General features: G+C 43.7%; 1 protein-coding gene across 6 annotated transcripts in view; it reads left to right on the top strand.

Moving 5' to 3' along the window:
• Positions 1–5,006: 5,006 nt before the first annotated feature.
• Positions 5,007–25,723, top strand: part of LSM10 (LSM10, U7 small nuclear RNA associated) — a 34,710-nt gene continuing 13,993 nt past the window's right edge. Inside the window, exons 1-2 of one of the 6 annotated variants that reach the window (XM_085647930.1) lie at positions 5,007–5,134; positions 22,988–23,086. The gene's annotated coding sequence lies outside the window, so the exon portion shown is untranslated. Of the gene's footprint in view, positions 5,190–22,984; positions 23,087–25,723 lie in introns of all 6 variants that reach the window. The other 5 variants (XM_085647928.1, XM_085647927.1, XM_085647929.1 and 2 more) reach the window with 5 other exon arrangements.

The raw sequence follows: 25,723 nt of genomic DNA on the forward strand, positions 1-25,723 counted from the left end.
CTAAAGCTTGGACCCCACTGGCAGTACAGATTACAGCCTTAACTCTGAGATATGGGGTTAGGGCTTGTAATGGGCGAACCAATTCTGACACTCCGAGCAAACCGACGTTCAACCGCAAAGGCAGCGAATCAAGATTAGATTACATTCTAGTGCAACTATCATCTTGGACACATGTCATAGATTTCAGGGTCACCGATAGAGAAGACAGTGACCATAATGCCCTGGAATTGGATTTTCTCCTTCCTGGACTAGATCTCGGGGAATTAGAATCACCCAAAACAAATCCCGATCTAGTCCTCGAAAGCAATAGGAGAAGAATCAAGTGGGAAAAAATCGCAGCAAGTTCAACCAAGCTCCCGCAGTTTTATAAAAATGTTATTCCTATTTTAGAGAACATGGCGTTTTTAAATGATGAACCAACCAGAGGGGATACCCATAATCAAATCTGGTTGAACCATGAGGAAGTCGTAAAGAGTCTGTCTACAGACTTATTTATTAATGGCCCACGGAGGGGGGATGGAAGGAATCAGTGCATATGGTATAACGCAGCGTGTCGCAAAGCCAGGAGTGAACTATTATTGAGTATTAAGAACGGTAAAAATAGGCTGGAAATCCGAGCTAGGCGACGCGAATTTAAAAAGCTGGTTGTCAATGCAAAAACAGATTGGGAGCAGAACAAGTGGGAGGAACTTGCTAGCTCCCTAGCGTCTATGGACTCACGGAAGTTCTGGCGAACTGTTAACCTAGGCTCCGGGGAACTTGCACCGGCAATAGAGCCAAATATTTCTGCAAAGGCTTGGCAGGAACATTTTCAGTCTCTGTATACAGAGGAGCCAGGCCACGGGAGTTCTGAAACCATTCCGTCGCCGCACTCTGTGGAAGGGGACCCCTTCTCACTTAGAGAAGTCTGGGCGGCCATAATAGGCTTGTCAACGGGAAAGGCGCCCGGTCTGGACGGCCTTCCTGGCGATCTCTACAAACAGGAGCCGGACATATGGGCCCCTTATCTCCTAATGTTATTCAATGCGATTCTAGGGGGCATGGAGGTCCCCTGTACTTGGCTTGGCGCAGAGGTGGTCCCGATCTTTAAAAAAGGCTCGCCCCTGCTCCCATCCAACTACAGGCCCATCAGCCTAATAGATGTGTCGCAGAAACTCTTCGGGAGGCTCATTTTAGATCGTTTACAGAACTGGATAGACGAAGCTGCTGTCATGAGTCCCTACCAGGCAGGTTTTAGGAAAGGTGTCTCCACCATGGATCAAATTTTCCGCCTCAATCTTATTTATTGGAGGACAGCATTCGTCGAGGGCGGCAGCTTGTACACAGTATTCGTGGACCTGCGGGCCGCCTTCGACTTGGTGCCCAGATCCAAACTTTGGAGCGTTCTGTGTGACCTGGGTGTTCCACCAGAGATCCTGGCTATTTTGATCAAACTGCACCAGGATAACTTTGCGAGGGTCAGATGTGGCAGGGCGGGGGGTTTAACTGAAAGATTCCCCGTTGACGGGGGGTGAGGCAGGGTTGTGTACTTGCGCCCACCCTATTCTGCCTCTTTGTCAACGGGGTAGTCGCTCATCTGTCTAAGCTTAAAGACATTGATGCCCCCAAATTGAATGGCAGCAGGGTCCCCGCCATAATGTTTGCGGATGACACCCTGCTGCTGTCCAAATCCCCCATGGGTATCCAACGGACAGTGGATGGGTTTTTGGAATTTTGTACTGAGAGGGGCTTAGAAATCAACGCCTCTAAGACAAAGTTTATGATTCTAAACCCTACCCCCTCATCACGCCCAAACCCTCTCCTGGGTATGGTGCGACTGGAGAGGGTCTCCACATTTGAATACCTTGGGGTAACCCTGAACGAGAAGATGACATGGAGCACACACACGAATAAGGCAAACCTGAAACTAACGCAGAAAGTGGGGGGCATCTCAAGAATGATGGGCAAATCCATATATCGCCCACTCGGCCCAATAATACAGATTTATAAATCTCAGGCTCGAGGATCAGTTGTCTATGGGGCAGAGCTTTGGGGCCATGTTCCTGTAAAAAATCTAACATCAACAGAGAATAAATTTCTCAGGCAACTAGTGGCCCTCCCCTCTAGCACCCCAATGTTTCCCCTGAGACTAGATCTAGGTCTAAGGCCAATCGCTGAGGTCTTAAGTTTGAAGCCCCTAGCTTTCTGGCGACGAATATGGAGTAGCCAGGACCTCGGTGACTACAGATGCGAGCTCCAGGAGTTCCTGGCCTTACCAAACGCCAATAACATTCCCTGGCTAAAATATATAAGGTACACTTGTGAAGGTTTAGGCCTCCCGGAACTATGGACTCACCCTGCTAATTCCAGTAGGAGGATCTCTCGAAAGGCACTCACACAACTTTATTTTCAATCAAAGTTGACCACTGACATAGCAAATACACGTGCGGGATCTTTGACCCATACATTTATTCAACTGAAAGATTCTTATCATTTGGAAATTGTATTAGATGGTATGGGTCCTGTGTTGACAAGAAAACTTTACTTACAGTGGAGGTATGGCTCCCTACCTTTGAGGGCTTTTACTAGTTCCTGGTCCTGTACTTCTACGACAGACCAGTGCCCTGCCTGTATACATTCCCGGGAGAGTGATTTGCACGTGGTCCTTTTTTGCAAAGCCTATCGAAGAGCAAGGAGGCTCTTGCCTATCCTTAAGAACATGGACTTTAGGAATTACCGCCCTGCATTCAGAATCCTTAAAACTGACCTGTCACCCCCGACTGTTTTCGCTGTGGCAAAATATCTAACGGCCATGTGGCATGTTCGGTCCCGCATTCTGAAAGTGGGGGGTATTGTATGATCCTTAAGATACTGGTTTATTAATTCTTGTCCTCTTTAATGCTTCACTCATGGGCCTTTTCTGTTGAAAATTGAATTGTAAATGAATTTGTCTAGTGTATTGGAAAATTTTATTTTTAAACAATTGTCATATATTTGTATCTTTGATGATCAAGATGATCGAGAATAAAGATTATTGATTGATTGAGAAGTAGTCAGCGAATTCCATGTGTATGCAAGGATGTTTTGTTCTCACGTTTCAGTTGCAGGTGGAAGAAGCTGCCTTTGTTAGTTAGAACTAACGCCTTTTGTTTTAGGAGTTAGGCATGGAGGAGATGTGCAACAATGTAAGCAACGAATCGATAATTGGGAGCCTGTGAACATTTTTGCATTTTGTATTAGGGAAAGTGCCCAGAGGGAGGAAAGGCAGAAGAAGGAAGGAGACAGGATGAGTTAGGATAAGGGGTTCGAGGATTGATTTGGGAAGAGAATTTTAGAGCGAACTCTTTAGCTTTAGTCATCTGGTTTTCATTGTGAATGTGCTTCTTAGGAAGTCTTCACAAGCTGACACCTTTTTACTGACTTTGTATGGGAGATGCTAAGTAGGGATGTCACCTTAGAGATAGTGTAGGGATAGTCTAATGTTTTTTCATTTTTAGAGACAGATGAAGTCGGACTTAAATGTTGGAGCAGTCCTCGATTGTGTTCTATTTTTAGAGTTGTTCATTCTTTTCATGATCCACTGGAGCAGATAAGTCCGTAGGTTTGGTTTTGTATTAGTTCCTATGTATTTCAACAATCTCGTCTTGAGGTGCTTGTATATTCAGTTGTTTTTGGCATTGTAATAAACCCCCTAAACTGAAGTTGGAGTCTGTGGTCTTTGAGTCCTGGTTAGCACTGGAAAGTTAATTGTGGTGATGTACTGTTTCTCCCCTTTACACTTCAAAGCAGGTAAAAAGAGACATCGAGCTAGGGTTCCTTTTTAAAATTTCCGTAGTGGAACCCAGCCTTATCATGCCCATAAACACAGGGAATAAAGGCTCGAGCCAGGGTGGGTCCAACTGCCAACACAGCACTGGAAAGCACTGTCCCAAAAATAATTATTAAAATGTTACCGAACTGGGACAAAGCCATCCAAAGTATTCTACAGATTATATCTGGATGGTTGAAAGTTGTAGACATATCCTTTAAAAGTTCTCGTGGGCTCAATGTGTATTAACAGATTCTCCACAAGTCTGTTGTGGCAAAAAATGAAGTGACAGTGACACGCAAGCAAGAAAGGTTGACTCAATAAAAGATTTATTGGCGAAATAAACAATACATAAATTAGAAATACATAGAGCCCAGAAGACACATTCAGATCCCAACCACTCTGCTTAATGTCTCACTAAATGTTCTAACATAAAAATGTTGCATGTCATAGTGGAACATCACTTTGTCACAGCTGCAACAAGAAACTACATATACATCACACACTAAATAAAGCTGAGATTAGATATCTCGTATCTCAGTACCATGCTAAAATGTACTCACTGGGACCAGGATCTGTGTTGGTAGCAAGTTTCTAGCCAGTATGTGTAGCAGATTCCAATATATACCACTGGAATTTCAAAGTTTATCTAAATTTGTCTCTCAAAGGTTACAATAGCAAGCAGTGAAGGGTTACTCAATGAGGTGATAAAAGGACTAGAACTTAAAACACAGTATGATTAGTAAACACATTCAATAAGCTCAATATCTTTAACATGTCCTGACTTAAAATAGGGGGTTTAAAATAAAACACCCAAAAATGTGATACTCCTACTCCCCAGCAGCCCAACAAAGATCTTCCAATGTCTCCACACATGCAATGTGTCCTGCAAACTGGTCCCTAAGAGGTCGTCATCATAGTGTCTACAAGAGGTGTTTGTAAAGAAACAGCAAGAAGATTATGTGTAGGCAAAACCTTGAGCGCATTTAAAGCTCCCCCCTCCCTCCCTTTTATAATACCGACCCGTCAAGAAAATACACATGACAGCAACCGATACAAAACAATGTAAAGGGACTATCAGAGTTAGAGACAAAACAGAAGGAAGATTATTTGAAGAGTTTGTTTCCGCTCACAATAAAAGAATAGGAGTACACGGCTTGACCTCACGTAGGCGCGTCAGAGGTCAGATGACGCATACGTCGGGCGACGGCATTTTCAATTTTGGTAGCGCGGGATAGAATTTGTGCTTCCTGAGAAGTTGGGCTGTGGCACTGCTAAAGAGATATCGGCATTTTTTGACGTTCATGCTGCGCGCTCATACCCCGGAGGAAGAAGAGAGACTGACGGGTGAGCGAGCTTGAAACCCCACCAGGGCTGACACCGACAGCTAAGGGCTAGTGAGGTGAGATCTTTGGGGAAACAGCCCTTCACCACCAGGAGCGCCCAAGGGTAATGTGAGCGTAGGACGGAACATGACTTTACGGAAGCAGGGCTTTTTCTCGCGTTTCTCATTCCATTCGCCAGTGCTCATCAGAGTGTTTTTTTCCCCCCGTGTGTCTTGGGAGTTGTAGTTCTGCTAATCGCACTCTCATGTCCAACAAGTTCCGCGACAATTTCGGATTTGATGAGCTGCGCCCACATGGATCCGATTAAGTGATCGCTCGGTGATCCCCTTTGCCTGAAACAATTTACCCATTAGAAACTCTGTTTAACTCTGCTGATACTCATTTATTACCATGATTACATTTCATATGCATGCTTGACGTACAGTCTTCCAATCCCATTCAAACTAACATTGACAGTCTTCTTGCACACGTAATCTCAACCTATTATGCAACTCGGAATCTTGCTTCTCCAAAGGGCATTCCATCTTAAATGTAGGCAGCTACCTAAAAGAACGGGCAATATTGCCGTAATTTTCGAGCGTTAACTAAAACATGCAAACGTTTTTCCATTGTGCCTTTTGCCACTTTCTTAATGTGGTCTTGTTAAGAAGATTCACGCTTGGATGGAGTAGAAAGATTCCTTTATTAACATTACCAACACATGCTCCGACAGGGGAGGAGCGAATGACGACTTGCTAGATCGGCGATCAGCTGTCAACTGTCAAGGAACAGTTGGACAGCTGATGACCTCACTGGTATGGTGTCCGCGCAGGGACACATGGGTGGCAAACTAGAACGGTGTCCCGAGTGGGACATAAGAGGAACGTAACACATCTTCCCCCTTTGCAATCAATGTTAAAGTCTGAAAACTATGGAAAGGTTAACAGGTCTCTGACAAGGTGAGGTTCACTCACAAACAAAGTCTTTGAGCTTAACCAGTGCTCCCAACAACCTCCCTGCACGTGTTCTGCGGACTTGTGGTGAATTCCCTTCAAGCGGTGTAGGTGGCAACTTGCGCCGGTTTCCCTTAACAGCCTGATTTTCGTTTATTGTTATTGATGGTTCCATGGTGGTTCTTGTGTTGCTTCTTCCCACAGTCTTGGGTGTTGTAGGGAACTCATAGTCAGACTCGTAGTCCGAAAAGTCTATGGTTGTCTTGTTGTCTTTGGCAGCTGTACATTGATTATCCATGTAGATTTCTGGACCGGGATCCTTCTTGGATTCTGATTCAGTGTTTGCTGGATACTTGTGTGCCGACAGTGCTGAGAAATGCCACACTCTTCCGTCGCTCAAACGTGCTGAGTTACCATAAACGTACCTTACAGTCAAAGGAGGGGTATATCTATTCTGTGTTTTCCCCACGTGACCACTCCTCCTCACCTTGACAAGATCTCCCACTTTGATTTCTACATTTTTGCAGCCGTGTTTTTTGTCATAGTAATCTTTTGTTTTGTGCTGGGCTTGCATAAGTCTCTCTCGATTGCACTGGCTGACCACTCCACTCTTTTGGCTGCATTTATCCACCCCACATTGTCTTTTGATAGTGGAGTTCTACCGCGCATAAGTTCAAATGGGCTATGACCCGTGGTGTCACTTGGTGTAATGCGGTAAGCCCACACAGTTTTTAACACTTCTTGTTTCCAGTCGAGATTCTTGTTCGCAGCCAATTTGATAGTGCCCTTCAACACTCTATTAAATCTTTCGACTGCACCATTGGCAGCGGGGTGATACACAGATGTGGTTTTATGTTTAATATTGTGTTTTTGTATATAATTTTGAAAAATGTGAGACATGAATTGTGCCCCATTGTCACTAATTATTTGCTTGGGTAGACCTTCCCTTGAAAATGTCTCATCCATAAATTTCACAAGGTTGTGTGCGTCTGGCTTGCTGGTTATCTTTACTTCTGGCCATTTACTGAAGTGATCTTTAATTACTATCACATACCATTGTTCCTGCGCTTCAGTAATGGGGCCCATCACATCAATCCCTATTCTTTCCCACGGCATGGTGGGTGAGGCAATGGGTTGTAATGGTGGTCTGAATGTGACTTGAGATTTGTCTGCGTCCATGCACAATTTGCATTCTCTGATAGCTCTTTCAACGTCTCTGCTCACACCAGGCCACCAGTACATGTTTTTTACCCTGCTTTTCGTCTTAGCAATACCTAGATGCCCTTCATGGCATATTTTAAGAATTTCGGTGCGTAACGACTCAGGTGGTATGAATCTTCCACTTCTGATCAAAAATCCATCCTCCTGGCACAATTCATTCTTGACTTCCCAAAAATGTTTTAGTTTTTCTGGTAGCCTATTCTTTGCTGGCCACCCCCCATTAATTTTTTCCATCACTTGAACGATGGTGTCATCTTTCTTCTGTTCAGCGAACCATTCATCTTTTCCAATCCGACTGTCTTCATCAAAAATGTTAGCAATGCACATTTCTTCATTTACCTCATCAGTCTGCTCCCTATTCTTCAAAGGCATTCTGCTGAGATAGTCGGCCACGACATTCTTCACCCCTGGTATGTAATGTACCTTGTACACAAAGTGAAATAAGCGTACAGACATCCTCGCCAACCTTGAGGATGCAGTGTATAATCCTTTGGTTGTCAGCACTTTGACTAGTGGTTTGTGGTCTGTGCACAGGTGGACCATCCTTCCCCAAATGTAGTGCCTGAAATGCTCCAGTGCCCATACACACGCAAGTGCTTCGCGTTCAATCACGGAATACTTTTCCTCCGCTGGAGTTAGTGATCGCGAGGCGAAAGCCACAGTGTTCTCATTGCCCCTGGAGTCTTTTTGGGTTAGGACTGCACCAATACCCTTGTTACTGGCATCAGTTGTTAAATAGTTTTGCAAGGTTGAATCATATCCTTGCAATGGTAACGCCGTGCACATGTCGTTCTTTAGGTTTTGAAATGCAGTTTCACAGTCCCTGTTCCATTCGAATTTGTTCTTAGTTTTGAGCTGTTGTCTAAGATCATAAGTTTTCAATGCAAAATTTTTGATAAATTTGGAGTAAAACTCCACCAGTCCTAAGAACGATCTTACTTCATCCTTGTTGGATGGAACAGGGGAATCCTTAATTGCTTGTAACAATTCCATTTTTGGGCTAATACCTTCACCAGTTATCTTATGGCCCAGGTAATTTACAGATTTACTTGCAAATTTGCACTTGGCATGTTCTGCGGTAAGACCTTTACTTTCCAAGATTTCGAGAACTTGCTCAACTCTTATATCGTGTTCTTCCTTGGTCTTCCCCATAATCAGGATATCATCCTGAAATAGTAAAATACCTGTTACTCCCTTGAAGACATGTTTCATAAGTCTTTGAAACATAGCTGCCGCTGAGGCCAAGCCAAAAGGTACTCGGGTGAACCTGAAACAACCCTGTGGAGTAATGAAAGTTGTCAATGACCTGCTGTCACGATGTAGAGGCACTTGGTGGTATGCGGCCTTCAAGTCCACCGTTGAAAACCATTTTATACCCTTGGTTGCAGCTAACATTTCGTTTATTTTTGGAAGTGGGTACTGTTCTACGACAATGTTCTGATTGAGGTCTCTTAGATCGACGCAGAGCCTCAATTTTCCGTTGGCTCGTTTGGCAATAACCAATGGTGCAACCCATTCTGAGGCATCGATTCTTTCAATAATCCCTTCGTTTAGAAGTTGATTCAATTGAGATTCTACCTCCTCTCTGATGGCAAATGGGATATTTCTTGCTTTATGTATTACGGGTGTGTTAATTAATTGGTTTGAGTTGTATTTTATGTTGATATCCTTTAAGCTCTCCTACAGTCCCACTAAATACTTTCGGGTATTTTTTGAGCAAGGAGTCTGCGTAGTTCTCGTCATCAAAAAGACTTAGAATGGGATCCTCTCTGCTTGGATCAAGGATGATTCCCAAACTTCCCTGATCCATCCACCCCAATACAGATGGACCAACTTCAGAAACATATAGTTTACTGTCAGAGTCGCGACTTTTGTATTGGAAATTGAGTCTCTTGTAACCACATACCTCAATTGGCTCTCCAGTAAATGACCTTATTTTTATATCTGGTTTCTCTAGGTCATTACCCAGTTTAGATTCAAACTTATCCTTCCATACTTGTTTGTTGACTATGGTGTACGGTGACCCAGAATCTGCCACAATGTCAATATTTATTCCTCCAATCGTCATGTGACAAATTGGTTTTCTTGTTCTGGTTATCTTTTCTGTTGTGTTTATTACATTTACGTTTTCGCCCCTTTCCTCATCAATATTTAGTACGTACATGTTAACGTCATCATAGTCATCTTCATTTTCGCTTGAGTTCCCACTGTACTCCATCATTTTAATTTTTTGCGGTTTTCTTTTGTTGCAAGCCTTTACATAATGACCTTTAACCCCACAATGCGTGCATTTAATTTCTTTGGCTGGACATTTAGGATCATTTGCCAAGTGAGAGGGACTCAAACATCGATAACAATGAATTTCGGTTCTGGTTTCATTTTTCTTGTACACTTTTCTATAGTTTTTTTGATTTACGTTGGTTTTGTTATAGTTCTTTTTCTCAACCACTTTCCCCACGACATCACCTTTATTTTTCTCTTTCGTTTCCGCCAGAACTGCCTTGGCGCAACGCCCTGTAAGTTCTGCCTTTCTGGCAATATCAATTATGTTCTGTAAAGGATACTCTCCTTTAGCCCACAGATTATCTTGTATGTTGGAATTAGATCCTTGCATTACTATCTGATCACGTATAAGTTCATCATGCAAGTCTCCAAAGCGACAATTTAATGCTAGGTTTTTCAATGCAGACACGTAGTCGTCAATAGATTCGTTGTCACCTTGTTTTCTGTGGAAAAATTTGTAGCGGTCTACTCCGACGCATACTCTGGGTTTATAGTACGTATTGAGGTCGTCAATGGCATTACTGAAAACGTCACCTTCATTTTCAGCCCTAATTTTTTTGTTTATAGCATTATACACTTTTATGCCGCCGGCCCCCAATGAATGCATGAGTAGCTTATACTTCCTTTCAGGTTTAACTTCGTCATCTTCTTCCAGTGTGGAAATGTAGTTTAAAAAATAATCTCTCCACTCTTCCCATCTGAGAACTGGCTCATCCCCTGCTCTTAAAAATGTCTCGGGAGGTGCGAGATTCCACACGTATCCAGATGCCATGACACTGAATTATGTAAAACTAGTCAGTCAGAGTATGACAGCAGAAGTGTAAGGCAAGTACACGTGAAGTAAGTTGGTGAGTGTGATCCTTAAAGTAGGAGATGTGAAATGCTTAAATGTGAAGGGAATCACAGTATCTGCCAAACAATAAAGAGCAAAAGGGATTTATATTGTACACAACATGCCAGTAGATATAGTCAATTTGAGGAATTTTGGGAAACACCTACTACTTGTGATGTTCAAATGGAATGTCCTGGTTACACCGTGTAAATCTTCCTCGAACGCGCGCTGCACCGGTGAAGGTTTCGTTGCTAAATTCGGTGCGCGCGTTGAAATTGACTAGAGATTCCAGGATCGTAGCGTAGTGCGTCGTAGGCAGGGCGATCGTCATCAAGGAACACTAGACAGCGTAATGCAGGAAGGAGGGTTTTCCAATATGGCGGCACGTATCACGTGGGAGCGTGATGACGTATGTAGCAGCTGAGATGCAAGTCTGTTGACGAATGACAGTTGACGGATGACAGTTGCAGCGGTTGAGTGAACCGTTGAATGCAGTCAATGAAACGAAGGTTCTCCTCACAATCACTCAGCTACTGCACGATTAGTAGATCAGACAGTTATAATATTGCCAAAATATTTTCTTAACGTGAAAGCGTCACATTGGCAAATATTCACCTCAGATGAAGCTGAATGTTCCTTGTAGTAGTTTATTTTCTCTCTACTGAACACGACCAAGATGTGAACAAAGTTCATAGAGATGTAAAGTTCTTCAATCACACTCTGTACTGGGTGAAATCCTGTCGAAATTCAATTAGTTTTAGATTAGAAAGTCCGATCCATGAAACTGCAAGCCTCTTGTCAGGAAAGTTTTTTTTTTCTTTATCCGACGAACGTGGGTTCCGTGTTGGCACTCGTCGCCAAGTTGTTAAGAAGATTCACGCTCTGATGGAGTAGAAAGATTCCTTTATTAACATTACCAACACATGCTCCGACAGGGGAGGAGCGAATGACGACTTGCTAGATCGGCGATCAACTGTCAAGGAACAGTTGGACAGCTGATGACCTCACTGGTATGGTGTCCGCGCAGGGACACATGGGTGGCAAACTAGAACGGTGTCCCGAGTGGGACATAAGAGGAACGTAACAGGTCTTCTCGAGTTCCACCTAGTTTCACATTTGTCTTCCATTCAAATTTCAACTACAGTTTTGCCAGGCACATTAAGCTTGCCCAAATACACTTCATACATCAACTTTCTGACAGATTAACAATGACTAGTCTAGCTCCACGTCTCCGCCATATTGTGTCCTTGACAACTCCTTACTTTCAACACGCAATAAGGGTCGAATTCTTGACTTCTCATATCACAGACCTTGACAATTGTGTTCACCACCAATTGAAGTTTGCTGGTCAAGATCGTTACCTATCCGATTCTTTGCATTTTTTCATTCTAATTTCCAGGTGCAAACCTGGAAACTCGACAATGTAAACCTTTCAGCTGTGATTAACACTATTTATGGAAATTACAGCAACGCTATTTAATTCATCACACTGTCACCCTCTGTAAATCGGAGGCCCCTTTCTAAAATGAGCCATCATAGTCCAACCACCTCCTCAGTGAACCGGTTGTCACTGCCAAAAGTAATTTAGGAACTCAAAATTCTCACTCAACTGAAAGCCCTGCAAAAGGAATACAGTATAGCAATCACGACTCCTAAAGCGAACACCATTCAAAAATAAATTGCTACTTCTCTGAGTCCCTTGCATTCTCATGTAAATATTCACGCAAATGCCTGCTTCTCTTTCAGTTCTGTACCGTCACAATCTGACTGACCTCAAATTCAGTAAATTCTTTTCTTCTTTAATAATCAACGCTATATAGAACAAAAGCATTCTCAACCAAGTGCACAACCACCAACTCTTTCCACAAACTGTTTTTGTGGTGCACCTAGTCCCAAATTTCCAGAGAATAGTTATCCAACATTATAAAACTACTGAAACCCTCAAGTTATTATCAAAACCTGCTTACTGCAAATATCAAAACGAACGTGCATCTTTTGAATCAATCTGGTGTTTGCTTTTCAGCGCATCATTCACAAAAGGAGTCTAATCCAAAAAGCCTAATAACTGGCCGAATCACTATTTTACTAGGGGGGGGGGAACATGTACCTCAGCCAGTTTGTGAGTTGACAGTCTACCTTGACTTGGCAAAGAAACTTTCATATCAAGCGATAGCACAACCACCATCTCCTTGCTGTTTTCTAATATGGGTTTCATGCTCACTCATATTTCTTGATCTATTATATATGAGCACAGTTGAGCACCACATTTTTAACTACAGCAGAATATGAAATTGTTTTTTCAATAAAGGGCTTGATTTTGTGTTTGAAAGGAGTTGTGTCTTTAGGATGGCAGATAACATTAAAATCCGCCATCCTGACTGTACTAAGTTTGTCGAATTTTGAGATGACCACTGGCTCAGCAGGCATCTACGTAGCCTGAAAAGAACCGCTGTCAAATTATTTTCTTCCTTTCGGAAACAAACTTCCAATGCTAGAGTTTCTTTCTGAAAAATAAAAAAGAAATGACCCCACCACTTTGAAATTTTCTACAAGAGTTTGGGGGGGGGTCTTTTTTTTTTTTTTTTTTTTTTTTTGTCCCTCATCACCAGGCTTTTCCTAGCAGTGAAACAGGAGGGAAAATATCAGTCCACAAAATATACTGGGCAATAGGATGGCTTTACTCGAAGTGCCCAATCTCCATCAGAAGTAAGCTTACGGCCTGCCTATCTCTAATTGAGGTGCACAGAATACCCTGTCTGTATACTCAAAATCTGTCCCGAAGACCTTAATCATTCTTTTCCATCGTTTCTCATTGTTATCAATGAGTGATGATTGGTAGCACATCTCATGCAGTTCATTAATGGTGTGTGGCATAAGGCAAAGACTCTATTTTAGCTCTAACCTTGTTTAACCTTCTCCTTGAACCACGCTGATCTTGAAACTACAGTAGTGCATGTTGGTTAACTTCTTGATGTTGAAGCCTCAGAAAAGAGTTACTTTTAATCTCACCCAACCTTAAAAACCAATGTGACCTGGCAATTCTAATTGAAGTCATGTTGGAAGGTTTCTTCCCGGCCCAAACAACCACAGAAAAGTAGCGGGGTTTTACTTTGGACAATGTTCTGTCATAGTTTTCACCCATCAACAAATTAATTGAAGAGCTCCTACCCCGATTATATTCCTTGCGGATTTTAGCAAGCTAGTGCTGGCAGATATCCCTCTGTCCTCTCTAACCAGCCTAAAAGCTCTTTTCCACTTAACACCCAGACTACTCTCGGAGGAAATTTGACCACTTCTCCGCAAATGAGAAAGGTTTAAATTGGCTAGGAACACCTTTTAAATCTCTTGATTTATAGAGTTCTCCACCTGAAAAACCCACCTCCTGTGGCCAACTTAGATTCTCTGACAGACGGCTGGGCCATAATAAGAACAGAGTCACTGGAAACTCTGAAATTCAAAACCTCCCAATCAATCTTTCGCTATGGAATTATACTGTCGCAGCAAAGAACTAAATCCCACACCCTGTCATCTAATGTGTATAAACTCCAGTACATTCCTTACCTTAACCCCTTCCTGTGCAAAACCGTTCGTAATCTTTGCCTTTTGTCTTTGGTGCTTGGACAAAGACTGTGAGACTGCATCATGTCAATTTTGTCAGTGCATTCACCTCAAGGCCTTGACTGATTCAGACCAAACTTCATATGGCTTCTCCGAAGGTTTTAGATAGTCTTTAAAGCATGGGGCAAAGTCTCCATCCAGTCTGTGGTTTAGGTGTTGTGCTATCCCTCGCCTTAGGACGGGGGCTCACTCGGAAGTGTCCATATGAAGAGAGGAGGCCTTAGAGACCCAAAAAGGACCACCATTATCATCATGCCAAAAAGAAGAGGAGAGAAGCATCATTTATCTACATCCTCTTTAGTGTTGATACCTGCTCTGTAATCTATCCAGCAGGTTAACTTCCTTTACCTGTTGTGTCAGTATCCCAAATGGAGGCTTTTAAGGAGGCTATGATGAACATTTTCAAAGCTCCTCCTTCTGAGCGACCGTTGATGATTTTGTTGATACCAGGTGCTTTGGTACTAGTGGGAAACAGTGATCCAGACGCCGCCTACCTGCTGTGTGACTTCCCTTGTCGCCCTGTGCTGCCGGGGGTCCTATTTCGTTGCTGCCATCGCTTCTGGGTGTCCTCTTGCCTTCTCCCCCCCCCCCCGCCGCTTCTACATCTACGGCCGAGAGCGGGGGGAGACTACAGACCCCAGACTCCACAGCGCGCCCTGACGTCACCTACGCGCCCGGAGGCGCACAAAAGCCAGCGACCCATTCCGCGTCGCGGGACGCGCGTGGGCGGCGCCGGGCTAAGCCCGGGCAAAGGGCGGGCCCTCTACGGCCCTCATCGGCAGGAGGAGGCAGGGGCTGGGCCAGAAACGCTACACGAGCCATCTCTATCATTATTTCTCAAGTAAGGCGAGCCTATACAAGACTTAATTATAGTTGTATTTATGTTTGTCTGAAATATACGTTATAATTATAACAAGCTATGCCTAAAAAACTTGGTGAAGCCCAACAAAACAAGATTAATAATTATCTTGTTCAGACTGTACAGAAAATTAATATGCAAAGGAGGGAGTCCTTGGGGTTGAGCCAATCTCCTGATTTGCTTTGTCTGTCTCCACCCATATTAGATACTACTCTGACAGATGAAACCATTACGCAAAATGCTTATAGCGCCACCACGTATGTTGATATCTCGCCCCAAATTATATCTGGTTCTCCGGATAAGGTAATCCCGGCCTTTGAGGGTTTACCCGCCGAGGGCAATGCAGATAACTACAGTGAAAATGACTTTGATCAAGATACACAGACTCAGGCCTCTGCTCTTGACCAATCTCCTCTAGGTCATGTAGTCAGACACAAGCAACATTGTACAAAGGTTCTCCCTAAGCGGGGTGGTTTACGATCAGGGACAAAGCGGAAGAAGGCTATCACCCCAAAACGCATACAAGTGACTCACGCTGAGGATCATCCTACTTGTCTTATTGAAGAAGCTCTTCTTGATAAAATTGCAGATCTTATCGAGACTAAAATCAGCATCATTGTTAAACCTCTCTTATCTAAGATTGACAAACTGCAAGCTGAGGTTAAGAAGCTGGGTGCTTCTCAAAATATAGTTGCAAGTGGCATTGAAAATATAACTACGTTAGTTACCAGTCTGGGCAATAATTCTAGGGGAGTTGTCGCCGGAAGTGCTTTGGGGGCTGGAGAAGGAAGTGAATTACTTGGGGAGAACTTATTGCCACCAACCCTGTCTGCTATCAGTGATGGCCCTATACTATCATGTCCCCCAATAAACCCAACCCCCCCCCCCCGGCTAAAAATCCCCCAGCGCAAACACAAGCACAAGCCCAAACTTTTACTACGGATCCCCTGCAATTCATCATTGAAGCCACACCTGTGGTTTTAGTGCTCGCAAATGTCCCTCCGCTGGAAAGAGGCTTGGCGGAAAGTTCAAATTCACTGTGTAGCAAAGCCCTACATTGGCTAACTAGTAATATGCGGTTAGCTCCCGGGGGACAGCATCATCTTGCAAACGCAATCAGATCAGCAACTAGGGTTCCCTGGTTGGGAAATCGGCCAAAAAAATTCAAAGGTGACTGTGTGGCTGTGAGCTTTTCAAACCAACACGTTCTTCCTAACATTCTCGCAAATATCCTTCCTCCCCAACGAAGACAAGGTACTGTGGTTCCCCTTACTTTGAAATTCTTTTATGGGGAACAGCAGAATGTATCTATCCCAAGGACTCCTGCCCCAGGGTGGAACACTAATTGGGTCTCGCAACCCAGATGGGGACAAGTTTCAAGGAATAACGCTTCAGTTCATCGCCACCATCCTTTTATGCTTAATCCTGATACCCAGCCTCTGGAATTGTTTAACCGCTTTATGCCACTATCTTCTATGGATCATAATGACTGACTTTTGCCAAGTCACGAAAATGACGTAGAGGGACCACATCTTGCTTTTGGCTCGTCAGCACAGTCCTTTGCAGGTACCAGGACCTGCAAAATTATGAGCTGGAACATCGCTGGGCTTAGATCCAAATTCAAAGACAAGATCTGGTTGGATAAAATCAGGAACTATGATATTCTTGCTTTTCAGGAAACTTGGGTAACGCTAGATTGTTTGGCCTTAGATGGCTATGCTCATTTCTTTGTACCTGCAGACCCAAGTAAAGCAGGAAGAGCAAGGGGCGGTTTGGCTGTATATATTTCACTTGACATCAAAGGTAAACCTAGGCATATCAAGTCTAAATCTAAAAACTGTTTAGCGGTAGAACTGACTTCACCAAATTGTAACCCCATTTTACTTGTTAATTTTTATAATTCCCCGACCAGTCAATTTTTTAACGAGCACTTGTTATCCCTTGAGGACCTCTTATCCACTTATATTGAAAACAGTTCTCATGGGTATGAGGTGATCCTCATGGGAGATTTTAATATTCATCCCTGCCTGGCGGGCTGCCAGAGGGAAGCTGAGAAATTTTCTTTGTATTCCTCCTCGCCACATTTTGAACACACACCTAGCGGAGAGGCTTTGGAATTGCTCTTGGCTACCCTCAATCTTTATGAATCATGTACCTGTTCAAATGATCTGAGGTTACCGACATACGTGGGTAACGATTCTGGCTCAATCATTGATTATATTTTTGTTTCTTTAAGATTTCTACCTGAAATATTTACTTATAAGGTAGAAACTTCTGTTTTTAGTGATCACAACCCTGTGATTTTAGAGGTTTTAGCTCAAGGCGTCTTGGGAACTAGGAAGATTGACACACTGTGTGCGACAGACCTTGTGCTAAGAGATCAAAATCGGAGGCTCAAATGGGAACAAGTTACCCCAATAACTTTTCTACAGGAAACTCTGCCCAAAGTCGCCGGTGAAATTGCTATCTGTCTAGATAATACAAACCCCAGTGTCACTATGGTCGAGGCCTTCAGTGTTATTTGCCACCAAGTCAACTTAGATCTAACTGTAAAGGCAAAATCTAATAAAATAAAAGGTCCTAAATGGTTTGACACAAACTGTTCTAGGGCCCATTCAACACTTCTCAAGGCCCTAAAACTTAAACCTAGAGACAGAGCGCTGATAGCGCTACTGAGGAAACAGTACAATCTAGCTATTAGCAAGAGGAAATCTGAAATAAAAGACGAGGCCTGGAATGATTTATTACTGCCCGAGACACAGAAAGATAGCGCTAAATTTTGGGCAGTTATAAATCACCCATATTTTGTGGGACTAGATAATCAGAGAGCTGATTGCATAATTCCAGACGAACAGTGGGTGACACATTTTAGTAACCTCTATAGCTATACTCACACCACTACAGAACGCGAAACTCCTCTCCTAAAATCGCTAACTCACATCTCTCCTTTTACTCAGGAAGAGGTGAAACAAGCAATTAAAGACACACTCTCCAAAAAGGCACCGGGGCCAGATGGGGTTCCTGCAGACTTCTTTAAGAGCGCTCCTGAACTTTTAACTAATATTTTTAATGCTACAAGGGAATTTATTTTCCCCCCTAGCTGGGCAAATTCGACCATTGTGCCAATCTTCAAGAAAGGACAAAGACAGACCCGGCCTGCTATAGGCCAATCTCTCTTATTGATTCGAGCGTTAAAATCTTAGGGAGAGTCCTCTTAGGTAGATTGACCTTGATTTTAGAAAGTAAGGGTATTTTATCTAATGTACAATACGGTTTTAGAGCCAATAGAGGAACTTTAGACCAGTGCCTTAACCTAGAATTAATTTTAAACAAATATGTAATCGCTAAGGGGGGTTCACTATACATGGCCTTTATGGACCTCTCCTCAGCTTTTGACCTGGTCAACAGGTCAAAGCTATGGGGGATCCTTTTGGCCGTGGGACTCGACCCCCCTTTGGTTGCATACCTAGCTGAGCTACACAAGGATCTTATGACCTCAGTTAGAGTCACTAGGGAAGGAAGATGCACTCGTCATTTTAGGTCAGAGAGGGGGGTTAGGCAAGGGTGTATACTCGCCCCCCTCCTCTTTACTTTATACATAAATGACCTCGAGGCGGTAATGTCAAAATCCCATATTGACATCCCGCGTGCAGGTGAGACAAAGATACCCGTCCTCCTGTACGCGGACGATGCTGTTCTTTTAGCACGCTCCGGAGTTGCGTTGAACAAACTTCTTACTTCCTTTGGAGTTTTCATGTCATCTTTGGACATGAAAATTAATACAGAAAAATCACATGTAATGTTTGCTGGACCTGCAGGTAGGAAAAGAAAGTCGCTAACTTTTTATTGCGCGGGGAAGGAGGTTAAGAGAGTCCCTTCTTTTCCATACCTAGGCGTGACCTTCGATGAAAAGGGCACATGGGGCCCCCAGCTTTTGGTTAAAAGCAGCGCTGTCGCTAGAGCGGCCGCAGGGCTGCTAGGTTTTGCTAAAAAACTGGGCACCCGCCCCATGGAAAGCATCATCAAAGTTTATAAAGCAAAATGTTTGTCAGTCGCCCACTATGGCTCTGCTATTTGGGGATATACTAGCTCTGCCAAAATACAGAACGTAGAAAATAAATTTTTGAGATCTCTGCTTTCTGTTCCCCAATCAACTCCGATTTTTTCATTGCATACAGAGTTAGGCTTGGGCTACATATCTGATACCCTAAAATTAGCCCCAGTGATTGGCTGGTTAAAAACTTGGCTCAACCAGGAGCTTACTCTAAATCATATTATTTTAAAAGATTGTTTAGCCCTGGATAGAGCCCTTAATATTCCATGGGTAAGACATGTGAAAACCCAGCTTACTTTAGCAGGTCGTCCGAAGCTTTTCTCATCTCCGGATGGAATAACCCATGAAGATTTAAATTCAGTCAAAAACACTCTGTTAAATTTATATACTCAGGAGAGGGAGGAAACAGAGCTGAAAAAAATCATGGTAAGGAAACACTGTATGCTTTCCTCTGCCCCAGGAATGGAACCATACCTTTTGTTGGTTACAAACCCTTACCACCGTTTTCTCTTAACAAGATTTCGCTTTGATTTAATTCATTTTATACTGGGCGATTTCAGAACCTGGGCTAGACCTGATGATGCTGAACCATGTGACTGCGATCATTTTTCTACGCAGGACACAATGCACTTTATTATGTTTTGCGGTCATTATATTGAGATTAGAAAAAGATACTTGTTCCCTATTTTACGTAATCAGGGCTTTATTCAGGTAAAACCAGCCCTGCTGTTTTTGCAACTTCTTCCTAACACAAAAATAGCTTTTTCAGTTGCTAGTTTTTTAGTTGCAGGAGCACGTTTAAACAAGCATCGTATAAGGCACAGGCACTTTATCGCTGAAAAAGGATTTCTCTTTTTACTCATTCACTTAAATGAGTTTGTGATTTAAGAAACCCTTCTTTTTAACTTTTTAAAATATTTATGCATATTTTATTGTAAAATTTTGTTTTTCCATAATGATTGTTTGTAATAATTTGTGATCTGATGAAATGGTGACATGTACTTTTGCTCGCTCTTTTATGATTTTTAATAATCGAATAAAGATAATTGACTGACTGACTACTAGTGGAGCTCGCAGCTTTGTCACCTTCTGTTCTGTTGCTTTTTGAAAGAGAAGTGTTCTTTAGTCTTGATCTCTACTTTTAAGATTCTGTTCTGGCTTTGGTCTGTCGATTTTATGAAACCTCTGAGAGCAAATCTTGAGGTTTGCTCATGAAAAAGTCACAGTATGTAGAGAAGAATACTTCCTAAAGCTATAAATATAGAAAAATAAAATTTCTAAAGCTACAAAGGAGTCCTTGTTTGCCACGATGCACACAGTATTTAGCTACAGCATTAAAGCTTCCAAATTCTTTGACTCTGGGTTCAGATGAGATTCATTTAGGAGGGATTCCATACTCCCTTGGACTCTTAATACGTCTTTACTGGTAGATCTTAGGCCTACTAGTTGGTCCACCCTGATCCAGAAGGTTCTGCTTCAGCAAGTGTGCTTTGTTGGAGTTTTTAAAAACGCGGGTGAGACTTTCAGCATAGATTTGTATTTGCAGGAGGATAAGGCTTCTCTGTTAACAGATTCTGAAAGGAAAGCTTACTGTGGATGGTTTTCCATCATTCAATGATTCTCTCATGAGCGAGGCCAAGGAGCCTTGGTCAAATACTACACCTACTCCCCTAGTGCCTGAGGCTGATTTAAGCACATAAGGTGCAGTTCCTTTAGACCCCACTGCCAATCTCTTGGCACATCCTAATTCAGAAAGTGTAATTGTGCAATAACAGCCGCACTGCGCCCATTCCCGGAACCGTACCATACTTGTGTATCTGCCTTACTACACACAGCCAACAGTCATTGTATTTTTGTGGTGGTTGTTGGCCGCAGTTTTATTACTCCTTACATACTTCGTATTCGTACAACTCCCCATGGCACCTTCTTGGGGCCGGGGTCATAAATCATTATCGTACATTATCACAAATTGGGTATCACTCGGTGTCATTTGGACATCATAAATCATGGGTCATAAATCATCGGGTATCATCAATCATTCTGCCGCAATCGGCCATTATTTTGTTGTCCTAAATCACTCTGCCTGCATGGGTAATGGGGTACAACTGGTCCACTGGCTATATACGGGTATAAGGGCGCACGCCGCGACCACATACTTCACTTCGAAGACAATGGGCAGAGGAGTCTACCACGGAAATCACAAAGCATGGCAGGGTATGTTAGAACACCCAAAAAGAGTTTCCCGTAATGCTAAATTAAAGTTCATTCAGGCTATGATCCTTCATAGGTCATATCTCACCCCAAGCGGATACACCGCATGTTCCCAGACGCTTCACATTGCTGCCCCCGCTGTAAAGGGGACGAGGCAGATTTTCTCCACATGCTGTGTTCCTGTCCGTGTCTCCGGGACTACTGGGAGGGAGTACGGCAATCCCGGAGCGAAGTCACACAGCTCCCTGTACCGGATGACGCCCTAACCTGCCTCATGGGCCTCCGTAGACGCTCGAAGGTCCGACTGAGGTTTGTAGACCTTGCCCTCATCTTAGTGATACGAGCTCTCACCATGAGGTGGAAATCCCCTAGATGTCCAGCGGTATCCAGCTGGCAGGATGACCTGATTCAATGGGGAAAGGCCGACTGTGCAGCCCTTCGGAGGGAAGAAGAGAGGGGGCTCCGTAAACCACCCATTTCACTGGAATGGGAGGCCATGCTGCATGAGCTTGAATCACTTGACTTATTACCCCCAAGGGGCACCCCAACCTCATAACACATAGTCCAGGCGTGACTCTTTCATGGTAGGTTTCGGGACTTAGACTCTTACATCGTACTCCATGCTCACTACGGATGCTCCAGTACGGCACTGCGGGCATCCCCCATTAGATTACAATAGACACCTACCGACCGACCAGGAGCAGGGGGGGTGGGTTAGGGAGGGCGGGGACTTGGTTGAACCTGTTTCTTTTTATGATAAATGGAAATGTTACTACTTTGTGATGTATATTCATCTGCCATGACTCTGCAATGATTTGATATTTACATTGTCCACTGAGACCATTTATTCTTCATTTCCTGTTCAATAATAAGGAGATACTATGGCAGCCTCACTAAACATATATGTTGTATCCATTATAAGGAAAAAAAGACTGTTTATTTGTAATTTTCATTGCATCGGCTTTGATGTGAAGGTCATTAATAAAGTATATTTAAAAAAAAAAAAATTAAAATCATTCTGCCTGGTCATCATAAATCAGCAGCCATAAATCACGGTCATAAATCCTCGGGATGTCATAAATCATTCTGTCACAAATCTGTCATCACTTTGTTGTCCTAAATCATTCTGCATGGGCATCATAAATAATCAGCCATAAATCATCGGTTGGCCATAAATCACTGGTTTGTCTTTTGCTCATTTGCATCTCCTATGGTCGTAAATCACCCTGACAGCTCGTAGATTGTTCTTTGTTGTTTTCCACGCACCTTGTGTGTTGGGGGTAGGCTTTCCCCGGAGTTAGGCCCCAACTCGCTACCTTGCTAGTCTCTTTTGTGCTCTGCCGTCTGGCGGGGCTGGGCTGCGGGTGCTGTCTCCGTTTGCTACCCCGATTTTTGTCAGGCATACTCACCCAGCCGTGAGGCATTAGTATGAAATCAAACAAAATTGGGAGATAGTCAGATAAAGCTTGTGGAGGCGTGATACAGCATACATTACTTCAATAACCTCCTCTACTTCACCCATGCTCCAGGCGGGCTCCCCCGGTAAGTGCCACTGCGAAACCAGTAAGCCTGACTAGTATCCGCCAGGCTGTACTACCCACTCCCTGTACTTATTTCTTACTCCTGGTGGGGGGGGGTGGTGGTAAAACCAAAGCACTGCTGGGGGCATGGGGGCCCATACCTGTGCATATATAAAGATTATTAATGTGTTCCTGCAACTCTGGATGGGCTCCCCTCATGTGCCCTTGACCAAGGGTATTCTGGCGCTGAATAACAGTTGTTTATTGTTACCCACTCGATGGTACTGATTTTTCTTTTCTTTTTTTTTTTTTTTTCCTCAGCAGGATGAACAGCTGAGGGGCCCGCCGGGTTTGAACCAGTGGTCCCGAGGCAAGCAAAGGCCCCAGCACCAGGCGCATTAGTCTACTAAGCCACCAGATCAGGTTTGTTGCTAGGCTTACCCAAGGTCTCGCGCAAGTAACACTTTTTCCCCTCTGTCCTGCTCATCGGCGCGGGTGGCACGTGCGCTAGTCCATCTAATAGCATGGGCGCCCCAGGTCTCCATCTTACCCCTGACCTTGGGGACAAGGACACTACCAGAAACTGCCTTTGACATTCTCTATTCCAATTGGACATTTTCTTTACGTACCCCCCAACTCAACTGTCCTTATTTCTTCCTTGGAAGGATGCATTTACGCGATGGCGCCACCGGGTTCCGTGTGCTGCACACTGCTGTGACCAGTCTAAAGCAGCGCGTGCTCTAGCCCCCGCTGTTGCCAATAGCATTAACGCTCAGCCCAGAAAAACCTCAGGTGACTGCTGCATGGTTGAACAGCGCAGCCGTGCCTCCGGAGGGGCCTAGCTTGCTGCTGGCTGGAAACTGCCCACCCCTTCCCCGTGAAAATCTGGAAACTTGCAGTGAGTTATTGTAAGCATTAATAGGGCTATAAACATCCATGTTTTTTTTTTTTCTTTTCTTTTTTACATTCTTACTGGTTGTAATGGGGCGCAGAAACAGCTAGGGGCTCAGGGGACCTAGCACTCATAATCTCGCGTGCTTGTGTGTCACGTTTGTTATAGAGTGGACGTGAAGCGCTTCACCTGTGTGTCAGTTATACTACGCAGGCATGGCATGCAAGTAACCCAGCTCGCAGGTCAGCTGCTTTTGCCTTGTGCCCGTTACACAAACTTCTTAGCCTTTCGTGGACTGGGACTGCTCACGTTGAAGGAGCTGCAGTGCATACGATTAGCTTTCACCTGCTTATTTTTATTACCATAAATATGTTTTCATTGCGCTTTCACAAGGGGGTGGCACAAGGGCCTGGCTCTGTATAATGGGTTCCTTAGCTATCATAACCTGTTACCTAGCGAAGTCAGGCAGGGCGTTGGGGTGCGAGGGTCGGGGGAGGGGGGGGGTCTGACCCTTGTCCTGGGTGTGCCTCTGCACCTGAATCACCATACGTTACCCTTGAGCTACGAAACTTGGTGTGAGTTTCCCACCCTTATCCTCTGCATCCTTCACTGCCACCTTTTATCAGACCTTAAGCATTCTACCGCCCCCCGCTTGGCGATCACAGGATGTTTGAGCCTCCCGATGTCCATTTCCCCTGGCACTCCTGCAAGCCATTAGCATTTGCCGGATGGATTTTTATTTTGGCAGCCTGCCTTGAACGAGCCGCACAGCTGGGGAAATGGCAGGTGAGACCCATCCTCCCTCGCACAATAACCAAGCGAGCAGCTAAGTGCGGCAATTTCCTCATAATGCCATGACCGCTAAACAGCTGGTGTGAGGCCTTACTCTGTCTGCTTTATTTTCCTTTTGGGAGTTTATGTGGCGCGGCCTTGACCTGCCGGTATCGGACCTCTGTACCAAAGCGCCAGTAGCATTAAGACAGACCATCCACCCAGGTCGACCCCTAGCCAGCAACCCAGCAAAATAGAGGTGTGGCTATCTTATCGCCTCAAATATTTCTTAAGCGCGTACAGCTCTCGCACTGCAATATTCAGTCTCCACGCAGGAATACATCCGCTGCAGCGGCCGGCATGGCATGTAGCCGAACAGAAACCGGTATTAGCGCATTGAAACTTGTCAGCATGGCAAGCAAGTCTCATCCCTTCAACTCTCACCTGCTTAGCAATCCTCTTCAACTGGCTAGCATTTTGTGTTGATTTATAACGCTCCTACATTTTGCAGTCGCTGCTTCTATCACATGCTGTAGCTTTTAGCAAGTATTCATTTGTAGTGAAACGTTTCTTTCACCTTAGACAACGATCCTTTTTCAAAATTAATACTATATATATATATATATATCGATGAGCAACAGGTTAGTCAGTAATTGCTCTGAAATAGCCACTCCAACAACATGGATGGCACAAATTAAGGGTTTTAAGAAGTGTTTTACTTGTAAGGCTTGCAAATTTGGACAAAACAAGACTCATTACATTAGTCCTTTTAAATCTGAACCCGTCCTGATCAAGAAAAGGATGACTTGTAAAACAGAATTTGCTGTATATGTGCTGGAGTGTCCATGTGGGCTAAAGTATGTGGGGAGCACCAGGTTACCGGCCCACAAGAGGATACTCCAGCACATTAGAGTAATCACTGGGAGGGATCAGGCATATCCCGTCGCTAGGCATTTTGAGCTGCTTCATGATAGTGACCCTAATCTTCTCCACTATTATGTAATAGACACGGTCCCACCAATGAAACGGGGGTAGGGTAATCGTGAAGGCAAATTACGCCTCTTGGAGACACGTTATATTTTGGAGCTCAATACTAAAAATCCGGCTGGATTGAATGCTAGCGAAGACTTTTTTACCTGTTTATAGTCTCTTTTATACTCTTCTTAATATGGGTCCATACTATGACATATTTGTGATTTAAGACAGTTTTTTTCAATATACAGTGATTAAAGATGGGATAAATGAGATCTGAGGAAATCAAATAAGAATCATTAATAGACAGTAATGTTGAACATCAATATAAATCCCATATATCTTTTATACTGTTTTTAATGGGGAAACTATCTGGTAATTTTTAAGAAAGGAATATATCCTTTTCACATTTTGCACTATTTGCA

The sequence above is a fragment of the Triturus cristatus genome, chromosome 3_2, assembly GCF_964204655.1.
Source record: "Triturus cristatus chromosome 3_2, aTriCri1.1, whole genome shotgun sequence".
Lineage (NCBI taxonomy): Eukaryota > Metazoa > Chordata > Amphibia > Caudata > Salamandridae > Triturus > Triturus cristatus.